This window comes from Neopsephotus bourkii, unplaced genomic scaffold, assembly GCF_033783945.1.
Source record: "Neopsephotus bourkii isolate Nb327-2 ecotype Australia unplaced genomic scaffold, CSIRO-AGI_Nbou_v1 NB_379, whole genome shotgun sequence".
Taxonomy (NCBI): domain Eukaryota; kingdom Metazoa; phylum Chordata; class Aves; order Psittaciformes; family Psittacidae; genus Neopsephotus; species Neopsephotus bourkii.
This window is the reverse complement of record NW_026900884.1, coordinates 2,093,408-2,113,188: the sequence shown is the minus strand read 5'-3', so window position 1 is coordinate 2,113,188 and position 19,781 is coordinate 2,093,408. Positions and strand designations below refer to the sequence as shown.

At 39.2% G+C, this 19,781-nt stretch overlaps 1 protein-coding gene across 2 annotated transcripts in view; it reads right to left on the bottom strand.

The window, feature by feature from the left end:
* Nucleotides 1-9,812, bottom strand: part of LOC133209987 (heparan sulfate glucosamine 3-O-sulfotransferase 1-like) — a 59,337-nt gene extending 49,525 nt beyond the window's left edge. Inside the window, exon 1 of one of the 2 annotated variants that reach the window (XM_061348995.1) lies at nt 9,473-9,812. The gene's annotated coding sequence lies outside the window, so the exon portion shown is untranslated. The other variant, XM_061348996.1, reaches the window with a different exon arrangement.
* Nucleotides 9,813-19,781: the final 9,969 nt, after the last annotated feature.

The window sequence follows — 19,781 nt, the reverse complement described above, 5'->3', positions numbered from 1 at the left end:
ATTTTGGATACTGTGAGGTAGAGTCTGCCCTTCATACACTTGAAATGTGTATCAAAATTCAAACTCCTATCAGATTTCTATGTCTAAAATATATTGGTCCTATACTGTTCATTTATAGAAGATCACCTACATGCTTCAGAGGGTGTAATGAAGATCATTAATATCTATAAATAGTACCTAGTAAGCACTATATAAATGTTAAATTAGACAAGGACACAAGTAGCTCTATCCACAAACTAAAAAGGTATGCTCTGTATTTGGTTTGTTTTATTCACTCACCTTTAAAAACCAGTATCTCTACTAACTGACACTTTGCCGTGTATCAACACAATCTATCTCCTATTATCTTGCTGAAAAATTCTTTCAGATATCCACTAAGATCCCATTGAAAATAAATACAATCTTAGAACACATATTCTGTGGTCAATCCCTACAAAAATAAAGGATTCTTCTATCTGCAGTTCATGCAAAGTTTAATTCTGCATCTTTTTTCCCTTTAAACAATTTTTAGATGACAAAAAGGTAAGACTTGCAGATACTTAAATGTATGTCCTGGTTTCACCAGTAGCATTTATGTTTCTCCTTCCTAGCAGCTAGTGCAGTGCTGTGTTTTGGCTTTAGTCAGAGAATAACGCTGGTAACGCACCAGTGTTTTAGCTGTTGCTAAGTAATGCTTACTCTGATCAAGGACTTTTCAGACTCATGCTCTGCCAGTGAGGAGGCGTACAAGAAGCCAGGAGGAAGTAGAGATAGGACACGTGACCCAAACTAGCCAAAGGGGTATTCCATACCACAGCATGTCGTGCCAAGCATGTACACTGGGGAGAATCACCTGGAAGGCCCAGACCATTGCCTGGGTCAGGCTGGGTATTGGTTGGCGAGTGGTGAGCAACTGTATTGTGCATCAGTTGTGTTTTCTTTCATTTTTTCTCTTGTTGTTTCCTATTATTAGTACTATTATTGGTATTCCGTATATTACTGCTATATTTTATTTTAGTTATAAAACTGTTCTTATCTCAACCCATGGGGTTAACATTCTTTTGATTCTTCTCTCCATCCTGCCCACAGAGGGGAAAGGTGGGGGTGAGTGAACAGCTATGTAGTGCTGAGTTACCATCTGGGTCTAAACCATGACTATGTAATACACAAAATGGTTGGTTAGCATCATAGCAGGGAAAAATACTAAATAATACCCATTGTTCTGCAGATAATGTGTAACATTTTACCCATTAATTATCTCCGCACCTTTCATAGCACCAGTTGAAAAGGTTTTGCTCAGCGTTGCCAAGTTGAACAGACTTAGTGTCAACAGGAAATTTTAGACAACAGCAAAAAGAAGAAAAAACACAAGCAATTATTTTACTGAAATTCAGATGATGAGCATATGCACTTATATAGATTTTGGAAATAAAGGTAAAGGCTAGAGCTCCATACTTGCACAAGTGTCCATCATCACTTTTCTTCATTCCCACCTGTTCACTGCAGCTTAGATGCAAAGGGCCATTTCTTCCCAGATTCTGGAGGTATCCTGAGATGCCTCAGCATTAATCACACAGAGAAATAAAATTCTTCAATTTTTCTAATGGAGTTCCTACAGGACATGAATTCAGAATCAAACTGCAAAAACTAGATTGCTTCTCAAAATCAGAGTCAAGGTACTAAGCTGAAAAGTATAGTTAGCTCATCACTGAATCCCCAGGACACTGTATCTTCATTTCAAAAAGAAAAAAAAATTAAATCAGCAGCCTCAGTATTTTAAGTACTACCTTTTGCAGTATTCTGTAAATGGAAAGCCTTAATTTGATGAAAGATTTTCCTCACTCTTATATGCACGCACACACAAAGAAAATACAGCTTTTTAGCTAAAAGCAAATGCACCGATGACTTGATAAGCCAATAGAAAATGCCTTCTGTTCAAGCAATATTGAATAAATTTTCCTGAGACAAAAGAGCTTGATCCTAGACCAAGCTTAAACAGAGCTCTGAGTATCATCCTACAAATCTCAAGCAAGGGTACTCCAGTGTCTCTCCCACTCACCGCCGCTGGCAAAGCAGGTGAGTGTGGCATAGCAAGAAGAAATGTGGAATACAGGTGCTTTTTTCTCTTTTCCATCTGAAGCAAATATATACCTAAAAGTCCTTGCATTTTGTAACATAAGGTATACAATTACTTCAAATGAATGAAAGATCGTTCAGGCTCCATGAACTTCAGCAACTGCCCGATTAATTCACTTGGATTTTACAATCAGTTTCAAAACTACACATTTCAAAATAGCTGTAATGATATCAAGCCCAAAGGGTTATTCTCCCTCAAAAATGAGCAGGGGAAATAAATTTAATGCAAAAAAGTGCAGTGTCTGTCTAATGTATAAAGTAATATTATCTTCCCTGTGTCAAACACATAGTATGGATAATTCACACTCATACACTAAAACATAAACAAAAGGACAGCTATCAGTTAGTGTGTGTGTACACACGTGCCAGTGCTACTAAATCAGAACAAAGAAGGATGGTTAATTAACCTGGTCATAGAATAGTAATCATCAACATTACTAGTGATGAAGTATGGAAATTAAAACTGGTGGAATTGCTGGGCTCAGAGGATTCCAATGAATGCCACAAAATTCAAGCGGAGGCCAGGTACTAAAGGTGCTTCCCAAAGGGTTGATCTTGGGGCCAATGCTGTTTAACATTTTTAGTAATGACCTGAATAATGGGACTAAGTTCTCCCTCAGCAAGTTGACAGACCATATGAAGCTGGGAGTAGTTGTGCTGCCATTCAGAGGGACCTCGGCAGGCTGGAGAAAAAGTTCAGCAAAATGACGTGCATATTCCTCACCCAGAGAAGTATAACCCTGTGCATTAGTAAAAGGCTAGGGACCAACCAGATGGAAAGCAACTGGGCAAAAAAGATGTGGGAGGTCCTGGCGGACAAGAAATTGAACTTGAGCCAGCAAAGTGCCCTTGGAACAATGAAGGCCAACACTCTTTTGAGCTGCACTAGCAAAAGCATTGCCAGCAAACTGAGAGAGGTGATCCTTCCCATCAGGACTAATAAGGTTGCGTCTGAAGTACTGTCCCCAGTTCTAGGCTCCCCAGTACAAGAAGGATATTGACATACTGGTGCACATCTATTAAGAGGTCACAGAGATGATAAGGGATTGGAGTATCTGTCACATGAAGAGAGGATGGAAGAACTGGGATTATTTAGCTTGAAGAAGGCTTGGGAGGGATCTTGTCATGATGTATAAATACCTGATGGGAGGGAGAATAGAAGACAGAGCCTGACTTTGCAGTACTTACTGAAAGGACAAGAGGCAGAAGGCATCAACAGAAATATAAGAAATTCCATTTGAACACAATAAAAAAATATTTTTTATGTAAGTGTTGTCCAACATTGAAACAGGTTGCCTGTTTTGAGCAGGGAGATCTCCAGAGATTGCCTCCAACTTTTCCACTTCTGTGATTCTGGGGTTATATATTCATTTGATCTTTTGTGCAAGCAGTTCCATTACATATATAAAGGCAAACTACTTCAATTTAGCATGATGTTAACATCCTATACTGAATTTTCAATGTCTTATACATGGCATACTCTGCTTTCTTATCTACAATTAAAAATTTTAAGTACAAAGTAAGAGTAATACTATAGCATCATATTTCCATGGAAATCTTGTTATGCTTTGGGGATTAAGCAAAATCAACAATAGCAAAAGGTTTTTGAAAAAGTTGCAATGTCAAAATGCAACAAGATTAATGCAAAAGAATACATATTTTTTTAATGAAACATTTAAACAATACACTTATTTCAAACCCACACTTAATTAGCAAAATGGAATATTCTTATTTCATCTCAAATTATACAAGCCATTGCAGCACGTATGTCTCCTTAGTAGCTTTACCACTTCACATTTCCATTAAAAATACCTATTTCATTAACGTGAAGGGTTTACCTTTCTTTAGGCTAAAAAACTTCCCAGTCTATTTGTCAGTTTTAGCCAAGGGGTCTTAACTGCATTTTATTTCCATACAGAAATTTCTTCAATATTGGAACAGAACAGGTTCTTAAATAAACAATTAGAAAAGCTAAGCTTCTAAATATGTGTGAAAGGGCAATAGTTTTCAGGCTAGAGATGGAGGTGCAGTCCTGCAGCAACATTAGCAAGAGATTCTGGTCAATTCTGGTTTTCATTCAAAACTTTCTAGGCAGCAGGAAGACTGATAAAGCTCTGGTAATTGACACTTGTTTCACACATACCAGAACAAATAAGGACTAAACTGAACCTGCTTTAACATAAAAGAAAGGTCTACAAAAGAAAGACACCCCGGAAAAATAAAACACACCCCCCAAAAAAAACCCAAAACAAAACAAAAAAACACCAAAAAACCAACCCACAACCCAACAAAAACAACAAAGCCAAAAAAAAACCCAAACAACAAAACCAAACAATCTTGGAGAGATGCTTCACTTTTGAGGTCAAGGAAACTTGGATGTAAAACTGAAAAAAGGCCTTCAAAGTCCTTTCAGCAGCAAGATGTAATTTTCTTCTGTGGAGCCACATAAACTAGCTGTTTTCTTAAAGTGGTATCTAGAGAATTACAGTATCTGTAAAAAATTTCAACAAATTTACTCATCACAAACATTGGTCAGTCTGTAATTTAACAGAATAACCTAAGTAAATTTTAAATTATGCAGAAAAATTTACTACTTTCCACTTCTATAGTACCTTTTCAGTGGCAATTCAATTACTCAGTTTTCAAGTGTTAGCCATGCCATCATGAAAATCCCACAATATTCCACTTCTTTTTTTTTTTGTTAAGTCCCAAGAGAACACCACCTAAGCAGCTGAACAGAATGGACAGTAATTGTAAGGGTGGAATGGGGTAAGAAATAAACAGTAGGGATACAAAGCTGACTTAAGAAAGAAAACCAATTGTTTAATAATTAAACAAAAAAAAAATGGAAAAAATGTTTGGATCAGTCCTCTGTTCTCAATGGCTAACATATAATGGCTTTTGAACTATTAAATTATGCTTCCTCGCTGGACTATTAACGGATTTGCCACAGGTTAGAGCTCCACGTATGAGAAACAGGGGTTTTGGTTTTTTTTAGTTAAAAAGTAATTAACAATACGTAGGACAATTTCAGAAATCAGAACAATTTCAACATAACTTTAAAGAGACATATCAGTCTGGAATAACTGACCTTTAAAAGTAAATATATAGGCAAAGGAGACCCAGAGTCCAATCTCTAGATTTCAGTAAAGAATTTTATATGGTATCATCTAGACATTATTTAGAGCTGTAAAAGACTGGGTATAACACAAAAATGAAGTGGATATAAAACTTACTAACAGTGACATACTCAATGGACTTATTTTAAATCTTTATTCAGACTCATTTCATATCTCTGAACCTGGTAAAAAGTAGAGGTGCTTTGATAAAACATGGTTAAGGAAGCACTATTCATACCTGGGAGGCTCTCACTACCTTAGAGAAGAAACTGGAGGACTATTTGGATAGGCATATTAGAAATGGGAAAATATTTAGCAACTCTTTGAAGCCACATGATTACAAATAGAATTTCTCTGACTACATGGTGTCTTACCATTTCAGAGCAATAGGAAAAGAGAAATCACACCCCCACGTCTAGTTTACTGCATGAAGATTAAGCCAACCTGGCACACTTATAAAACAAGTTTGATCGTCACCACTATCTGGTATTTTCAGGAGACGAAGTGCAGCATTAGCACTATTATTCAAGACTTTGAGGAAACACATCACGTACAAGGTATTTGATGCAGTTGAGGTACATTCAGAATTCAGGAGAATCACACCACTAAGCTCTGTATCCTCCTATTTATTCTGTTTTATGAAACATATTAAAATGTGCTTGCTCTGCTTGTTTGATCCCAGCACATAAAAGCCAAGTCAGGCACATGATCAATGTTTGTAATCTATTGAGGGCTACACACCAACAAAAGAGTTGTTTTGAAATAACAATACTGAGATATTAAAAATTAGGAATCAAAGAATATATTTTGGTTGGAAGTTCAAAGAAAGTTCTAAGCATTAGGACAGAGGTTTTGAAACATCTTTCCAGAAAGAGCAATAGGGCAAAGCATTTAACTGGCTTTAAGCATACTTGGTGACTTTATGACTGGGATTAGATAAGATTATTGCCTAGCTCAGAAAAGCCTTTTCTTCAGCACAAATTACTATGGTGAAGAACTGCTCCCTGTTCTGCTCCCCACCTCTTCCCATTCTTTTTGTTCTCACTATTCCCACTAAAGTTCAACTGGGGCTGTGAGAGGACTGTGAGAGGACTATACACATTTTTTATCTTAAAGAGAAAACAGACTTGAGGCTTAAACCCTTACCCCTCTAGCTTACATGTTTTTATGGAATATTGCAGCAAAGCAGATGACTGGAAGCTCTACTTGAGATCAAAAGATTTAATCAGCAACTAAACAGAGCAGTGCACTGCAAACATACTGAAATGATACTGCCTCTTTAGGTCTTCATTAAATATTTGTCTTTAATGGATTCCTGCTTACTATATAAACAGCCAAAAAAGGAATCTGTCTTTATGCATACAGGCCTCACTATTCTTTCTATATTCATGTTGATATCCAAAAATTTCACCTAAGCTTCTGTTTGGTCATACAGCTACCTGCACTCCTCATAACATAATACTTTTATGTTAATCATTGAACAAGCAGGTCAAAAGTTTTCTTATGGCAGTGTGTAATTCAGCTACAGAAAACAGAGCATATTCACATGACTACAGCTACTCCACACAGGTATTTGTATAGAATTAAGAGAACATGAAGCAGTGCTGCAGACAGCTAACTCTTCTCCGTTCAGATCCTTTCAAAGTTATGCCCATCAAGAAACATGCAGTACTATGGTTTCATGATACAAAAAGCACACTCAAACTGTTGCAAATGTTGAAAAGGTAGGTGGGTGTGTCATTCACTGAAGTTACCAAGCCTACAATCCATTTTATCAGACACAATAAAGTCTAGTGACTGTAAACACATTTACCTACATCCTTCTGGCTGACAAATGATTTTCTCAGTTTAGAAAAGAAGCAAATGCTTTTCCAGTGTAAACTGATCCACACATGAGCAGCCAAACATAAATTTCACTTAAAAATGTACACTGGACCAAAACTTAAGCAGTGAAAATTTTTTAAACCCTTATTTTTTCAGAACTTCCATGTTACCACTGTACGACCTACATAGCCAAAGCACTGGCCAGAGCAATGCTGGTTACACAGAAAAAGTATTTCTATTACTGTGCTATCTCAGACCAATAAATGTCCATCACTTAGTATACTTTGGCCACTTCAGGGACTGTTGTTCATGAAAGCATTTCCACTCAGAAGAATCAAAGAAAACAAATTGCTCTTATTCCAAGCTCAGGGATGAAGTCCACCTTTATTGACTCTCATTTGACCTCTAGCATCTCTTTTTCTGTGATAAACCAAATCCTCAACAGAATCTCCTTTAACTGGTTTGTTACAGACCAGACTGAGGCTTCCACCTTAAATGTCATAAATGGCTGTATATGTGAGTTCAACGGTGCCATGCAGTCTTGGATTTGACAGAAACACTCCATTTCAAATGTGGGGCTTTTTTCCCTCTGACTAGTCTCCTTCTAAATTTTTTATTTCCAGCCTGTGCTCATTTTTGGCTTGCTTTTTTTGTTGCTTTAAGAACAGTGATATGAAAACTACTGCCTGTTTTCAAAGTAAGCATACTGAGTGGTTAATCTGGCTCATATGTTCTTGCTTACCTCATAGATTTCTAGGTTATTATTAGTTCATTTCACTAGTATAGCCCTCTTTTGCCACACACATATACACACATAAAGCTTACAACTTATGAAACTTGTAAATCATTCACGTATGTGCTGTTGAAGAACAAAACTCTTCCCTCATTCCGATGACGTGACTTAAGGCAATGTACAGGCTCCATCCATAATACACATCTTTCGAATCAGAAAGAATTATTTTTACATAATTGGAACATAAGAACTTTATAATATTTGCCATTTACAATAGTATCAAAAATATGTTAGGCTACTAAAGCAATTAAACCTACGCTCAATTAGTTTCATCTGAAATTACAAAACCTCAGTGTAGTTTTGCCAGCAACAAAACTCATCAAATGTATGTACATTCACTGATGTCATAAAACTAAAGTATTAATAATTTGTACAACGTGAAACCACGATCTTATCAACCTAAAACCATCATTTTCTATTTCATTAAAAAATTACCTGCCACAGGAATAAATATTCCTAAATGCAAACATCTTACTGAACAGTAGTTCTTCCCAGTTCAGCTCATTTAACACGCAAGTGTCAAGAACTATCACAGTATTGCCTTAGAAGCAGTAAGCATAATTCTTGGAAGTAGCTTATCACATTTTTCAATTAATTCTTTTTTTTAAATGATGGAAATAATCAAAGCAGACATCACACAGATTTTGGTTGCTGTATTTGAGAAGGTCAGGCATTTCAATGGAAGTTGTGGTCTCCCTAGTCCAAGTTTTCTCCATTCTGCATCTCAGAAAATATGGGTTTGTACAGACTAAAAACTGAAAGTAGAATTTAACAGCCGGGTTATTCTCAGTTTTTCCGTGTGTTTCAAGAATAAGAGAACATATGTGATTCCAAAGCATCATCCTTACACTGACAACCACTTCCAACTCTGCAAGAGATTTCAAGCTATAACGTGTAAAATCATTACTTCATGCTCTAACAGTACTTTCTATTCAATCAAGAGAGAAAAAAAATCCCCTCTAGAATTACAATAAATAACTACAGTTTAGTTTTAAATGAAATCATGTAGTTTATATCTGACCTGAGTTTCAGTCTTTTCCTAGTGGGAAATATAAATTCAGCATTTGGATACATAATCCTACAGCTCTCAGAAGCCGACTCCACCGCGAACACTTTACATGATTTATAGCTCTCCTCCAGATTCAGCTGACAAGTCTCGGCGGAGCAGGTGCAACGGGGTTTTTCCTTCCTTCAGAGATCATTCGCTCGTATGCAAATTAATTAGCAAGTCTTCTTCACTCTCGCGTAAGCGGGGAAGATGAAGCTAATGGATTAACAGCGTTTAATTTCTCGCACTGAGCGGCTGACCCGGCAGCGCGGCGGAGGGAGGGGAGCTCGCTGTTGTTACTGCTGAAGCCACAGCGTTTTTGACAGCGTCAGCGGCGATAAAAGTGAGCCTGGCTCCCGCACAGTGGTGCCAAGCGACCAATTTTGAAACCACGGGCAGGGTTTTGGAGAACCTCAGGACCCCCTCACCACAACCAACACGCAGGTTTCGCTCCCCCCACCCGGCAAGTTAAAACTGCCCTGCCAGCACCGCTGTACCCCTCCACACCCCCGCCAGCCCTGCCCCCTTCCCAGGCTGCTTGGGAGACGGGGAGCGAGTCCTAACTCCCATTACCTCCTCCGGAGCCATGGAGAGCAGGGCGGTGCGGCCGCGGCCTCGCCTCCGTGTGGCTGGCGGCGGCGGCTCGGCGGTGGCTCCGAGCTGGAGCGGAGGTACCAGCACTCCTCTCACTCCATCACCCGTCCGCGCTACGCCTCGAGCCGGTAGCACAGCCCGCTCCACATAAATGCATTAACAGCAGCCACATCATGATTAATTCATCAGTCCCAGTGACCAGAGGAGGAGGCACGGAGGGGAGCGGGGGCTGGGGAGAGGCAGGGCGGGCGCTCAGAAACGTCCCTTCTCCGGAGTTCACCCCGCGGCGCAGGAGCCCGCCAGCGCGGAGGAAGGGGAGGGGAAGCTGCGCCCTGCGCCCAACTCGCCGCGGCTGCCCGTGCCCCGCCTGAGGTCTGAGGGAAAGGATGTCCTCTGGGCAGGTGACCGGGCGATCCGGCCGCAGGGCAGCTCCTCGCTCGCAGTGAGCCGTTAGGGTTCAACGTGCGCGGCACGCGCTGCCTCCACCCGCCGGCAGCGGGACCTCTCCCGGGGGCCGGGCTGGCAGCGGCCGGGGACGGGTGAAGGAACCGCAAGTTGCAAAGGCTCCGCGCCGCGGGGCGGGTTTCGGTCACCGGGGCCGCGGTCGGGAAGGTGTACTGCTCGCTTGTCTGCTCGCTGCCGGGTGGCCTGGCTGTGGAGAAGGGCCCCAGAGCCCCGAGCTGCGTGCTGCCGAGCCCGGAGGGGATGAGCCGGGCCGTGCAAGAATCCCTGACGGCAGCAGGGCTACTGAGCATCCGTATGGCCCTGATCACATTAGTTGCACAGGGCTCACTTGCGCAAAGATAGCCAACCCCCCCCGCCTTGGTAAACAACTGTTCGGCCACTTGCCAGTCGCTAGGGTCGGGTTTCTCCGTGCAAGACACCATAGGTGTCCATGTGAGCTTGCTTTGGTCTGCAGAAGCAGCAACACCTACTCCTTCCCCAGTCCTCTGGCACGTATCTTGTCCCAGACCTTTACAGCTTTACAGGGGCAGTACGTGTTTCTTCAAATGCCATTTGTTGAAACTTGTGAGTTTCTTCACAGCAGGAGTAAGCAACCACGCAGATTTTAAGGGTTTCAGAACAGCTGTTAAGGGCCGAAGAACCTTCGGATTTCTCTGTCTTTATTTTCCACTCCAAATATAGGTAGAAGCCCTGCAAGTCCACCATCCTTCTCCAATACTTCACATAAGTATTTGGTCTACAACACCAAGCAAGAGACACCTTCTTACAGCCACCTTGTATTAGCTACTTCTCTTATCTTAGTTGTTTGGGAAAACCAGATGATTTATCGCCTACCTGCTACCTCCTCACCTCATCTATAAAACCAGGTTTGCCTACCTGGTAGCATCGTCATGCTTCAAAGGACTGTACTTGAATAGGATATTATCAAGGTTTAACAATTCTTTATCGATTGTGTGCTAAAAGCAAAAATTTATCCTGTCACCTCTTGTGGATTTTTAGGATTTGCAATCTGACCCAGCTACCTATAGAGATTCCCAAATATCAAACAGAATCCATGAACTTTACACAGAGAGATCCCAAAATTGTCACAAGCCCTTAGATAATCATGAGCAATGAGGACTAAAGCTGTGTAAGGAGGAAGAAGGAAACAAACGGGAAAGGTAGAGTGCTTTTGTGGTAAATTTCATTTGCATGAGACTTAGTTCTTATTTTTCCTTTCACATTATGCTGTAGATTTTGTGTTACTTGTATGCAAAAGTAATTACTTGTAACTACACAATTGAGGTTTCATTGTGGTTTATACTTGCAGCAGGACTAATATCTCCATTTAATACTTCAATACTTGCATTTAGACCACACATTTGGCACAGTAACACTTGAAAATTACAGCTGAATTTTCTTTTTTAAAATACTATTTATTTGCCTTCTGCAGAAAAAAATCTTAATTGTCCTCATTTTCAAAATTTTCACGTTTTCTTCACATTTGTGAATTCTTAAGGTTCCTGTGCATTTTGCAAGCCATTCTTACTGTAGGATAAGAACACAAGCAAAGAAATTTAGAACTCTTAAAATTAAGCGTATGAGGTCATCCCATTATTTGTCACAGCCTAATTAATTTGACAAAAGGATGTCAGAGAGAGGTTTTGAAAGTGTTTGTCCTGAATTAATATTCTGATAAAACAAAAGTTTTCTTTTAACTCAGGTTTTCAGGTTGATTTAGTTTTCTTCATTGTGTTCTCAATGCTTCTGGCTATATCCGGCATATTGCTTCACTGTACTTAGTACTGGTGTTCCAATATAATTACATCATATCAGACAGAACTATTTTATCTAGTATTTATTGAAAAAAAAAAAAAAAAGAGTTTGTCAGAATCAAAAGCTTCAGGTACATCAGTTTTACAGGAAAAAAGTAAAAAAAAAGTGTGACCTGAGTAAAACCTCTCAATTGCCAATCGAAGATTCTGCTGTTTAGCAGACTACATTATCTAATAACTTCTTCAGTCCAGAGGTTCATCTTAAAATCTGTTTGTTTCACTGTTCCTACTGAAGGCTGTGCCTGAACATCACTCCTCTGATTAGAAATGGTCTTATTTGTTTCTCCATCAATAATGTTCTTAAGTGCTAATCTCTTCTACATCATTCGATGTATTTATATGCAACACTCAGTTTTTACTTAATTAAATCAGACCTTCTTTTAATCTCTTTTCATAAAAGAAGGTGTGTATTAGCTGGGGGTGCTGGTCAAGCAGAAAATGAACATGAGCCGGCAGTGTATGCTCGCAGCCCAGAAAGCCAACCATATCCTGGGCTGCATCAAAAGGAGCGTGACCAGCAGGTCGAAGGAGGTGATCCTGCACTTCTACTCTGCTCTTGTGAGACTTCACTTGAAGTACTGTGTGCAGTTCTGGTGTCCTCAACATAAAAAGGACATGGATCTGTTGGAACAAGTCCAGAGGAGGGCCACGAGGATGATCAGGGGACTGGAGCACCTCCCATATGAAGACAGGCTGAGAAAGTTGGGGCTATTCAGCCTGGAGAAGAGAAGGCTGCGTGGAGACCTCATAGCAGCCTTCCAATATCTGATGGGGGCCCATAAGGATGCTGGGGATGGACTCTTCATTAGGGACTGTAGTGATAGGACAAGGGGTAAAGGGTTAAAACTTTAACAGGGGAAGTTTAGATTGGATATAAGGAGGAAGCTCTTTACTGTAAGGGTGGTGAGGCACTGGAATGAGTTGTCCAAGGAAGTTGTGAATGCTCCATCCCTGTCAGTGTTCAAGGCCAGGTTGGACAGAGCCTTGGTTGGCATGGTTTAGTGTGAGGTGTCCCTGTTCATGGCAGGGGGGTTGGAACTAGACAGTCTTAAGGTCCTTTCCAGCCCTAACTATTCTGTGATTCTATGAGTCATTCTGACTTTTGTATACCTTTGTGTCTATAAAAGCATTCAAAATTTCAGAGGCTGGATTTCTTATATTGTTTTTGTTTATTGAAGTGCAGATTTATGTTTCTACTAAATTATTAGCTTCCTTGCTGGTGCCTTATTGGCATTAAAAGATGGACAGTTTTATTACAAATGGATGCATAGTTCCACTTCTGCAATATCTGAATTTATACGAACACAGATTCATTGGAAATATCAAGTCATGTGTGTTCATACTGTGGATCATTTGAAGTTTCAGTTCTGTCACATCTAGACATTCAGTCTTGCCCCATCTCTATCAAAGACTTTGGATGAAATCATCATCACACAAAAGTCAAGGAAATTCTGCTAGTTCCTTTGTCAGGGCTAGGATTTCATTCACTGAATTTTCTCTGAGGTTTCATGGTATTTGACATGACATTCTTAATTACAGTAGCTTATCTACAATTTAAACATAGATCTTATAGATTTTTTTTTTCCTCAAGAAAATTTATTATATTGAAGAAAGAATATTTTATGGTAAGATCAATCCTGATTTAGTAAAACTAGAAGCAAGTGCTAGTACTACAGCTGTGTGAAATATCCAGGCCTGAAGGCCATATGACATTTGTTTGATTCAAAGCTTAATACTCAAAGTTTGGCCACAGATATTAAGCTAGTAAGGTTCATAAAGTTGGTCTGATTTATGACTAATTCTGGACACTACATACAAACTGTGGTTTCAGTTGAATTATGATTATTTGTTTCAGTCTGAAGCACAGACTAAAACTCCAGGCATAAAGAGTGTCTTCTGCCTTGATTTTCTGTTAATTTTCAGGTGAATTAAACATCTGAAAAATAATGGGCAGAACTCCCTTTCTGTACACAAGTCACTAGAGTTCATTAAGAGTGAATCTGATTCAACTTTTCCTCATTCTCCAAAGACCTTTTCTTTGCAGCTTTATAAAAAAGCGAGATTATCTATACAAATGTGGCTTTTAATCTGCAAAAAAACTGATGGGAATTTCATCATATGAAACCTCAGGGCTTGACATATGCAGCATCTGGTATTCAACACAGTACCAACCTTTGAAATACTCCAGAGAAGTGCATCTTTTCTCATGTTTATTTAGTAATTGATTATTGTAATTCCTGACATCTAAATTATCATTAAATGACGTTTTCTCATTGAAGTCATAGCGATTGTTAGAAATTCTTATTAACAGTAAAGACACAAGTTACTGAGAAGACATCAGTGGTGTTGAAAGATGACAAATTTATTTTTCCAAAATGGAGCGATTCTGTCATTTCTGAAGGGCTACTGAGGGCATCCAAACAGGTGTAGAACATTTTTGAAGCTGAAACATTTTGCCATATAGTCTATTTCTGATTTTTAAAGTTGTCCTTGATTTTAAATACCCTCACTCATATGTCCATTGCACTGCACTAAAACGTGTCAGCAGAGGCAGTGAACTGAAGAAAGAAAAGAGGGAAAATAGGAAGGGCGAATGAACAGTCACAGCAAGGAATAAGACGATACAAAAGAAGGCATTAATCCAAATGGTTAGTACACCTGAGGTGGACGTTCTGCAGGCTCAGAGCAGACTGTAACTAAAAGTAAAATTGCTTTTGTAGTTCTCTCACCCTGAAAACAGTCAAAAATAATCTATAAATAGCTAGCGTAAGTTGCAGACAGCACTGCTCTCTACAGTACACCGTCTTGGAAGCTCCTCCAGAAGCTGTGCAATTAGCCAAAGAATAAAACATTTTGCAGACTTGCCCTTCAGAAACTTGATGCATTTCCTGCTTCTGGAGGAACAGACATGAGATCACTGGGAGGAAAACTCAGTACATCAAAATGCTGAACAGAGACCTTTATTGTTTTGCTAGTCCTGAAGTTTCAGCTGAAATGTGGTTTATAATACTGTAAAATTATAGGTCAGGTAAACCTCATTGCAGGTCTTGGGTATAGCTGTCCCTCTTCATATAAGATAGATGTAAGAAGTCATTATGCTCTTTTGCAAAAAGAAGTAGCTGGAATGCCTGTAGTCTCTAAACCCCAAACACAATTACATGTGTCTGTACGAAACAAAAGCTTGAAAGAGCCCATTCAGAATGTGAACGAAGTGGGTGAGGTTTTGCTGTTTTAAGCAGGAAATAAATAAAAGTGAAGCAGATAGGGGCTAGACATGTAGGATATATGTAAACATGCAGAAACAGCCAATATGTAGAAGGAGCTAATGTCGAATTGCTGACAAAGAACAGCTACCATGGAGAAAACTGAGACAGGTTTTGGGCTGCTGGCACAGACTGCCAAGGGTTGAACATGGACTGACGTGAGCAGCACAAAGGAATTCCTGCTACTCCAGCCAGTAAATAAGCTTAATTGGAGCCCAACTTAAATGCCTCTATGTAAATGCACATAACAAGGGAAGTAAACAAGAGGAGTTACTGACATGCACACATCTGCATGGCTATGACCTTACTTGCATTACGGAGATGTGGTAGGGTGGATCCTATGACTGGAGTGATAGAATAGAAAGATAGAGGCAGTGGAGATCAGGAGGGGGTGTTGGCCTCTATGTAAGTGATCAGCTGGGGTGCATGGAGCTTTTCCTGGGAATGGATGAGGAGCCAACTGGGAGATTGTGGTTCAGGATTAAAGGGAGGGCAAGAACAGGTGACATTATAGTAGTGGAGGTGTACAAGTCCAGGTTGGATGGGGCTTTCAGTAGCCTGGTCTAGTGGAAGGTGTCCCTGCCTGTGGCAGGGGGGTTGGAACTAGATGATCTTTAAGGTCACTTCCAACCCAAACCATGCTATGAGTCTTTGATAAAAAGAAGTTTTTCAATATATATAATTTCTGCTGTGCTCAAGTAAACAGGATTTTTTTTTAATGTTGCTTTTTAGAAACAAGACTTCACTGAAAAAAATATCAATCTCTATTAACAGTTCCTCCTTCTAAGGGGAATAGTCTACAAACCCCCAAATTCTGACAAGCCGTTGGGCACAATAACAAAGCTATGTGATAGAGTGATAAATCTCAGTTGTAAATATACATGTTGTTATCAAAGTGATAAATCTCAGATATGAATATAAATATCATTATTAATTGATTTACAGAATTCTCACCTCACATTTTCAGAGGCACACCTTCCTTTAAGGTATCCATAAGGATTACTTATGTTTTGGAAGCTGAAACTGGTATATATAGCTATCATTCAAATACCCCAAAGGCCTGCTAAATCAAAAAGGCATTATTATACAAGAGAAAAAGTTTTTAACTCTCTTCTTTTATATGAAGATTGTAACCTTCTGTGTTTGTAACCTTCCCCAAATGCCTACATCCCTTCTCCAGTAAGCTTAGGACAAAATAAGAGAGAAGGTAAGCAGATGTCTTTTGAATTTGCCCCCTGGAACCTTGAAGAAAAGCTAAGAAAAGAAGAGAGCATTTGCAGGAGTGAGCTGACAGTGGCTTGGAGCAAGTGGTGAAGGAATACTTTATTGCCTTTTACAGAAAGACAGGATTTTGTAGTTTCTTGTAAACAGGATCAGCTCAAAGGAACAGCTGTACAAGAAGACAACCCGCCAAGCTTTGACCAAGCTTTAGTTCAACTCACTGAAGTATGAGTACATTCCTGATACATACATACAGACTAGGGAACAGTTGTTTCAAATTATGTTTCACAAGGCAAACCTTGTGGATAATCCAGATAGTACAAATTACTAATTTTCTCAGTTCATACATAACTGGTGACTTCTGATTATTTATCAGTGGGGTTTTTTCCTATACCTGTATGTAAATGAAAGAACTTACATGGAAGATGAAACACACTCACGAGTGAAATATTCCCAGTCTGAAAGAATAAAACCTAAATATTTCAAATGGACATCTCTGATCAGTATCAGTAAGGACTCCCAGACTCTTTCAGGGTAACACGCAACGATGGAAATCATTTTTTGTGCTTTCTTTATTTAATAAGTGTACAGCATATAATGGTCCCCTTAGGGCAGTTGGTCATTACCATAAATAAGTATAGATGTTTAAAATAAACACGTATTTTATTCAACAGCAAAAAATAACCATCTTGCTCAATAGCTCCATACACAAAAAACTTCTGTTTCTAAAAAAGCACACAAATGTCATGCTGGAACTGATCAGAGATCCAGTACTCTGTCTCTAGTGTTCATCTACTTTCGTATCCTTGGCCACTAACAGATGGTTAAAGACTGTAAAGGGTGTGTATAAAATAGCCCTTTCAGAACATCCTCCTACCTTCTAGTAATAAAATGTGTAAAGGTTTTCTAAAAAAACCTGTACCTGTTTGTAAAACAGGTTCTCTACAGACATGTCATGTTTAATAGCCACTGATGGGCTGGATGAAGAAAGGGCAACAGGAGCAATGATTTAAAACTTACTGAAAAGGAATAGTGGCAGCTACTGAATCTTCAGTGCCACCACTTAACAGCACTCTGGGTTTTCCTCAGAGGTCTCCTATCTAATTACTCAACAAGCTCAACCTGCTTAGCTCCTGAGATCTGATAAAATCACAGGCTGAGGTAGAACAGCTGGGATTTAACTTTTATTTATAAAACTTAATTAGGAGATTTTTTCTTTCCATTTTTTATACCCTTCACTGTTAAAGCCACAAAACACTCTACACACGCACATACTAACACATAAAAGAAAGAGTAAAAACAAAAACCACAACAGTCAGTGAAGTTACTTGCTATAGAAATAGCAGTGCTGGCATTAGCACTTCAAAGGAAAAATCTATTTTAAAATTTAACTGCTGGCAGATGCAGCAGATATAGAACAGAAACCAAAGAGAGGTAAGGAGGGAGGGAGAGTAGGAAGGGGAGAAAATGAGTGGGGAGGGATAGGAAATTAGATGAACTGTACATTAATTCAAGGTAAAAATAGAATCATAGAATAGTTACGGTTGGAAAGGACCTTAAAATCATGTAGTTCCAACCCCCCTGCCAAGGCTCTGTCCAACCTGGCCTTAAACACTGCCAGGGATGGAGCATTCACAACTTCCCTGGGCAGCCCATTCCAGTGCCTCACCACCCTAACAGGAAAGAGCTTCCTCCTTGTATCCAATCTAAACTTCCCCTGTTTAAGTTTGAACCCGTTACCCCTTATCCTGTCACTACAGTCCCTAATGAAGAGCCCCTCCTCAGCATCCTTATAGGCCCCCTTCAGTTACCGGAAGTCTGCTAAGTAGCCAAAATCTGTGTACTGGCAGTGAAATGTTGGCAATGTGGAACCCACTAGCAAAATTCCCACTGACTTTAGGGAAATCTATTTTCTACTCTGCATCAATAGTTTTATGTACTACACTGTGTCAACACAATTCCTCACTTATTTCCTTGTAGTACATAGTTGCCAATCATTTGTTCTACAGTAATTCCACAAATACTGTGAAGTCACAAGAAGAAAACTGACCCTCACTACTGTTTTCAGCACTAGATTAGAAAATCAGGATAGAAACCTGCTGTTTTTCATGGCATTAATTGCAATTCACACGATAGTTTTATGCAAATCCTAAATATCTGTTCATCATATATTAAGCACCTGCATTTCTAAGCAACTGGTATAGAGTTTCAGCCTCCTGAATCTTGGGATTTTTTTATCATCTACTACACTTCTGAACTCCAGATGCAATAGTGTTTTCAAAGGGAGGGATTTCAAACATTATGTTTAGGCTGTAATGTAAGATATACTGAATGCTTAGTCAGTCTACATTGGTGCATAACTGATTATTCTTCAGGATGAAAAAATATTCATAGAAAAGCATTTTACATACAGTCAGTCTGATTGCTGTGGTAACACTGAATAACCTTATCTGGCTCATTAAATCCATCTATGATAGAATTTTTTCTTTTCCTATTCTTTGCCAATAGTAGTAATAATCATGCAGGTAAGTCATTAGGCTATTACAACTTTCTCATTTACTTCCAGATCTGAACAGAGTTTAGATAGCATGGTTAAAAAATTACTATCCTTGCCGTTGTTGTTGCAGAAGCTTGTTCAGGTGAAGTGCATTACAGCAAATATAAAAAAACATATCCATGTCAAAGTAATTTACAGGACAACCTTTGTCTTGATACCAGCAGTCCATTTTATAATCACTGCATGTTATCATTTCACATGAAGCTTTGAAGGAAAGAAGATGTACTGTCCTCAGTGGTCCTAAAACAACTGTGGCAGGTGCATACGCTTTTACAGTGGAGAATCAAACATCATGAATCAGGTAAAGTTTTCTGAGTGGCATATGGAAAGCAGGTATGAGCTCATAGCTGCAAAGGTACCTACCTTGTGCAGAAGCTCAAAATGCAAGAAATGGCAAAGGGTGACCCATGAATTTGTGGGATCATAGTTGAAGGACTGTAAGTGGCCTTTTATGAAGAATGCAAGAGAATGACAGAATTTAGCAGCTGAAGAGGGTACAATTCCAATTTAGGCTTTTTTATATCAAATTACTTTCTCTGTAAGCAGGCAAATGAGAACCAAGTAGTCTGTTAAGAAATAAATACCTTACCAGTTTTGTTTGCTTGTTTTCCAGAAAGTTGCATTTAAACTTAGCTTTGTTCATACAGGTGCTCAGAAAATGTTACATGAGGTTGAAAACTCACCATGATTTGAGAGATGACAATAAAAGATGCAGAAAAGACTAATGCAAAGAACAGGGCAGATCCACTGTTTTTGAAGGAAAATGTGAAGTCTTACTGATCAGCCAAGTGAAACAGAGACTGATAGATGATTATGTTAACAGTGATCTTATCCCATACCTTTATCATATTTGCTCCATCTTTTACATATGTCTTCCTGCTTATGCCTCTATTTCTGTAAAGTTCAGGCCATTTAAAGTTCCTTTATCTGTATGGTTGGGTTGACAGTTATTTAATTAGATTTTATAA